Here is a 6,865-nt window from a genome sequence, read left to right as displayed (position 1 = left end):
TATTTTATTGAAGACCTTCTAGTTCTCAAATTTATTGGATTTCATATCTAGAAGCATACGTATAGAGCAAGAATCTAGCGCAACGGGGAACTTTTATAAAAAGTAACTAACAAAAAAACTTTTCTTTTTGCCTGTAGCGACCAATCAGAGCGCAGCGTTCATGTTTCAAGAACAGAATTAAAACGTAAAACTACAATGTGATCGGTCGCTGGATGCAACAGAGATAATTCTAGTAGTTTCATGTCACTAATTATCACCTTATAAAGGACTTTTATTTTACATCCTCAGTTGGGAATTATGGAGAAAGTGACTGGGGGTACAATGGTTATTCGGGGTTGTAACATGTAACTATTGTGGCTGTCATTAGAGACACTGAGGTACTGAGCTGGGACTTGTACTAACCGACTGTGGTTAGAAAATGAGGCTTGTATCACATGGACGACCATCGAAATGGCCACAATGTAATACTCCATTTTTCCTGCCGGGCAAATGCCTAATTGCCCTGTTTCAGTTTTCGCCTCAGCATATTGTTGTTAAATACTTCAATTATTCTTAAGTTGTGTATGAGTACGGAAGGACGAGAGAAGAGTCCATGAATGTTCCTCCAGTGACTACACAGGAGGAAGAGACTGCACACAGTGACTACACAGGAGGAAGAGACTGAGCACACAGTGACTACACAGGAGGAAGAGACTGAGCACACAGTGACTACTCAGGAGGAAGAGACTGAGCACACAGTGACTACTCAGGAGGAAGAGACTGAGCACACAGTGACTACACAGGAGGAAGAGACTGAGCACACAGTGACTACACAGGAGGAAGAGACTGCACACACCATCTGCACAGGAGGAAGAGACTGAACACAGTGACTACTCAGAAGGAAGAGACTGAGCACACAGTGACTACACAGGAGGAAGAGACTGAGCACACAGTGACTACACAGGAGGAAGACACTGCACACACCGTCTGCACAGGAGGAAGAGACTGCACACAGTGACTACTCGGGAGGAAGAGACTGAGCACACAGTGACTACACAGGAGGAAGAGACTGAGCACACAGTGACTACACAGGAGGAAGAGACTGCACACACCGTCTGCACAGGAGGAAGAGACTGCACACAGTGACTACTCAGGAGGAAGAGACTGAGCACACAGTGACTACACAGGAGGAAGAGACTGAGCACACAATGACTACACAGGAGGAAGAGACTGCACACACCGTCTGCACAGGAGGAAGAGACTGAACACAGTGACTACTCAGAAGGAAGAGACTGAGCACACAGTGACTACACAGGAGGAAGAGACTGAGCACACAGTGACTACACAGGAGGAAGACACTGCACACAGTGACTGCACAGGAGGAAGACACTGCACACACCGTCTGCACAGGAGGAAGAGACTGCACACAGTGACTACTCGGGAGGAAGAGACTGAGCACACAGTGACTACACAGGAGGAAGAGACTGAGCACACAGTGACTACACAGGAGGAAGAGACTGCACACACCGTCTGCACAGGAGGAAGAGACTGCACACAGTGACTACACAGGAGGAAGAGACTGCACACAGTGACTACACAGGAGGAAGAGACTGAGCACACAGTGACTACACAGGAGGAAGAGACTGAGCACACTGACTACACAGGAGGAAGAGACTGAGCACACAGTGACTACACAGGAGGAAGAGACTGCACACAGTGACTGCACAGGAGGAAGAGACTGCACACAGTGACTGCACAGGAGGAAGAGACTACATACAGTGACTACACAGGAGGAAGAGACTGCACACAGCGACTGCACAGGAGGAAGAGACTGCACACAGCGACTGCACAGGAGGAAGAGACTGCACACAGCAACTGCACAGGAGGAAGAGACTGCACACAGCGACTGCACAGGAGGAAGAGACTGCACACAGCGACTGCACAGGAGGAAGAGACTGCACACAGTGACTACACAGGAGGAAGAGACTGCACACAGTGACTGCACAGGAGGAAGAGACTGCACACAGTGACTGCACAGGAAGAAAAGGCTGCACACAGTGACTGCACAGGAGGAAGAGACTGCACACAGTTATTGTCCTAAAAGAAGAAACTTCACATGTTGTCTGCTCAGGAGAAATAGACTGAGCACACAGTGACTACACAGGAGGAAGAGATTGCACACAGTGACTGCACAGGAGGAAGAGACTGCACACAGTGACTACACAGAAGGAAGAGATTGCACAAAATGACTGCACAGGAGGAAAAGACTGCACACAGTGACTGCACAGGAGGAAGAGACTGCACACAGTGACTGTTCTAAAAGAAGAAACTACACATATCTGCTCAGGAGAAAGAGGCTGCACACAGTGACTGTCCTAAAAGAAGAAACTTCACATGTTGTCTGCTCAGGAGAAAGAGGCTGCACACAGTGAATGCACAGGAGGAAGAAAGGTCACACAGTATCATCTCAGGAATTAGAGACTGTACACCGTAACTGCACAGGAAGAAGAAATTGGACACTGACTGCTCTAGAAAATTAATAATTACCTGTTTTTTGTTTAGGAAGTGAGGGTCAGTCTTTTGATATTTGCATACATAGGCTCTCTGACTGAGCACTCCAAACCTCAGCCTCAGGCGTTTTTAATTACAGCAGGATCCTACCTTCCCATATAAATGTAGGCTTCAGCCTAAGAGAGGATTCACATTAGGCAGGTTTCCAGCAATGGGAATCACCTTATCGTGGCTGCCAGACACGCATGAATTGGCCAATTTATGCGCTAAGTATTCTCAATTTTTCTAATTTTCTAGAGCAGTAATGCAATTCAGATTTCATATATTTCATATTTGCATGCTATAGCGCTACAGAGGGCAGCTTTATCTGTTGGCTATATGGTAATGGCTACTCTTGGTAAGCACCTGTTCACACGAGTTTTCGGTTTAAGAAATGGTCAGTCTTTTGATATTTGCCCAGGAGGAAGAGACCAAACAGTGACTGCACAGATAGAAGAGACTGCACACAGTGACTCCACAGGAAGAAGAGATTGAACATTGTGACTGCAAAAGAGGAATAGACTGCATTTAGTGTCTGCACAGGAGAAAGAGACTGCACACAGTGATGGCACAGGAGGAAGAAACTGGATGGAATTACGGCACTGGATGAAGAGATTGCACACAGTGAGTTCACATGAAGAAGAGACTGCACACACCGACTGCACAGGCGAAAGAGACTACACACAGTGACTGCACAGGAGGGAGATACCAGAAAACATTTTTTGGCGCTCAACTTTTTGTCATAAGTGAAGAGTTTTATTTGCAGTCACGTATAAACGTTTCAGCTGTAACAGTAAGCCTTCATCAGTACACTGCAAGGTCAATAAAAATATATACAGACAAATCAGATGCTACAAATAGGATCAGTAACCAAATGAAAAACAAAACAAAAAACTTTAATCAGTGCACAGTTCATTAGTGCTTGGGAGGATGGGTTAAACAATAAAAGGTGAGGTTTGGACAAAGGAAGAGAGAGAACAAAGCAGACCTGAAAAAAAAAAAAAAAAAAAAAAAAAAAGGTTCTTACCCACGTTTAGTATGGGGATGGAATGGACTCAGATGTAGCTGAGCGGCCTCAGGAACAAGTATGAATATATGGATGGCCTTGTTCATGTACATGTAATTAAATGAATAGCCGTTTCTGTGGGTAAATAAAGGCGAGGGTTAAGACGGCAGTCTGTAGCAAATGAATATGTGTACTATGGAATCAATATCTTATCGTTGGTGGGTGGTGGCGCCGTGTGACCTGGAGAGTACGCGGAATCCACCGCTAGTATGACAGGCCAAGGTGGTGTGTAATTCTGCGGTATAAGAAGGCAGGGGGCGGGACCATCCTCTGAGGTGATTGGACAGCATCACAGGAAGAGATGCGGTAGAGCGTGTCATCACTCAGAAGCCCTGTGAAACAGGGCGGTGAATGAGGGGCGTTCCTGTGTGTGATATGTAATGGGGATGGCGCGGACATGCGCATTCTGTATGCCTGCACTCAGTGTCTCATTAAAGGATGGCATAGCGATCTGTGAGCTGATGTGTGTCAGTGCATGTGTGTCTGCACCACAAATAAAGTAAGGATGGCGTGACCCTGCGTCTGCTATGTGCCTGCTATCTGTGTGCTGCCTTGTGTTAGAGCACACATGTCTGCACTATCAATCTATACCTCTATGTCTGTAGTGCCTATGCATGTTGAAGAAAGAAAAATAAGAGCAGAAAGGGAAGGGAAAAAAAGGGGGAAGAGTGGTATTTAGAGGACAAAGAAAAAAAAGAAGAAAAAATTGAATAAAGGGGTACGGGAGGGGAGAGTCCGAGAGGTAAACAAGACCGGGAAGGTAACAATTGCGTGACGTTTCAATAAAGATGACTCTGTGGAGATAAGACAATATGTTAGAATTATCTTACATTATACAAAGGAGTTCAATGACAAAAATCAGATCCACACAATTAATGTAACCACATTGTAACCTTATGGGTTGGAGTTAAATTAATCGGATATATTATTATTAATACCCCAAAATATGGATGAATAGAATCCAATGGCCAGGACACATTTCACTCACACTGGCCCATACCTATTAAATGAAAGATAATAAGTAATTCATGTATCCAAAAGGCTTCTCTTTGTTTGAGAAGTTGGATACGATTACTGCCTCTCCGGGGAGAGGGGACGTGCTCGATGACTTGAAATTTCAATTGTGCAATGGTGTGTCCGGCTGTGATGAAGTGATAGGATAAAGTTAGTAGTGTATTTCCACATCTTATTGTAGACTTGTGTTTGCTGATGCGGTCCTTTATCGGTTGTGTGGTCTCACCGGTGTAAAGAAGACCGCATGGGCATTTAATCAAGTATATCACATATGTTGTGTCTCAGGTGGTAAAATCTTTAATCATAACGTTTGCCAGAATGTGGGTGATGAAAATGGTCACCCTTTAGTACGTTACCACATTGGTTACAATGCAAGCATGGGTTGGTGCCTGTCTTAGGAGTGGAGAGAAATCTTTTGTGTTGATGATCTTAAACCCGAGCCAATGTCAGCTTTGATTAAAGAGTCCCGAATGTTTTTAGGGCGTTTGTAACATGGTGAAAAATTCTGTCGAAATTCAATGACCTCAGGATGCGAATCCCTTAGAAGACCCCAGTGTTTCCTTATGGAACGATGCAAAATGTGTACATATGGGTGAAACGTGTGAACAAAAGGTACTCGACCTGTTGTTCTAGTGCGAGTCGAGGTAGGAGGAGGAAGTGCATGATCCAATAAGTCAGGAGGATAGCCTCTCCCTTTGAATTTTTTATACATCTCTTTAAGTCTAGTCTCATTAACGGCAGGATCAGAGACAATACGTTCAACTCTCCTGAATTGTGATGAGGGTATGGACTTCTTAGTGGAGAGGGGATGTAGGCTTTTGTAGTGTAATAAACTGTTGCAATCTGTGGGTTTAACAAACAGGTCAGTGCTTAAGTGTCCCTCATGACTCTTGATAATCTTAGTGTCTAGGAAACTCACTTCATGTACATCACTCGTATTGGTAAAAGACAAGCCAGAGCAGGCCGTATTTAAGGTGTTATAAAACTCCTCCAATGTGTGTGGTGGACCTGTCCAGATGCAAAAAATATTGTCTATGAACCTTTTCCATATTAAGCAGTGGGTCTTAAAAAGAGGGTTGGAATACACTATTTTGTCCTCAAAGGTCGCCATGAATGTATTTGCATAAGGTGGTGCGATGTTAGATCCCATCGCAGTCCCCTTCCTCTGCAAATAAAATGTATCCACAAAGAGGAAGTAGTTTTTGGTGAGTACCAGTGAAAGTAACTCAATGCAAAAATTGACCGTGTCACTATTAATTTCAGATCTTAATAATAGTCGTTTGACACAGCTAATGCCCAAGTCATGTGGAATTGAAGTATAAAGGTCCTTAACGTCAAAGGACAATAAAAGGGAGTCTCTAGGAATGTGGCCTAAAGAAAGTATAACCTGAAGGAAATCCCCTGTATCAAGTAGAAAGGATGGCGCTCCTCTATCTACTACTCCTTGTCCTATCTCTATCGACCGTCTGGGGCTCCGCAATAGGAGCACATACCTACCTCCACTTGGCTCACATGCGGTGGAATCCTTTATTGAATTCATTGATAAAGCATTCTTCAAACTACGTCAGGACATCGAGAATGGGAGACTACATGTTTCCCCTAACCTCGATGTAGTAGATTTCCAAGCATTAGAAGCCCTTCGGAGAGACCCCAACATCATTATTAAACCCACAGATAAAGGCGGGGCGATTGTTGTAATGGACAGACAGGACTACTTGAAAGAGGTGATGCGCCAACTCAGTGACAGTTCAGTCTATACAATATTACCACATGATTCCATAAAAAGTGTCAGAGATTCTATTAACACTATTATTACTGATTAAACCCTCAGAGGGGTGATTGACACAAAAACACGTGACTTCCTGACAAAAACAGATCCCATTACTCCAGTGTTTTACATTCTTCCAAATGTACATAAGAGATTGAAGTGTCCACTGGGCCGACCCATAGTGGCGTCGACAGAATCCATTCTGTCACCACTGTCTATACTTTTGGAGAAAATACTTACTCCCCTCACACGCCAAGCGCCATCCTTTCTACTTGATACAGGGGATTTCCTTCAGGTTATACGTTCTTTAGGCCACATTCCTAGAGACTCCCTTTTAGTGTCCTTTGACGTTAAGGACCTTTATACTTCAATTCCACATGAGTTGGGCATTAGCTGTGTCAAACGACTATTAAGATCTGAAATGAATAGTGACACGGTCAATTTTTGCATTGCGTTACTTTCACTGGTACTCACCAAAAACTACTTCC

This window comes from Dendrobates tinctorius, unplaced genomic scaffold (assembly GCF_039654945.1).
Source record: "Dendrobates tinctorius isolate UK_male_01 unplaced genomic scaffold, ASM3965494v1 ptg000138l, whole genome shotgun sequence".
Lineage (NCBI taxonomy): Eukaryota > Metazoa > Chordata > Amphibia > Anura > Dendrobatidae > Dendrobates > Dendrobates tinctorius.
The sequence above is the reverse complement of the archived record's forward strand: the minus strand, read 5'-3'. Positions refer to the sequence as shown.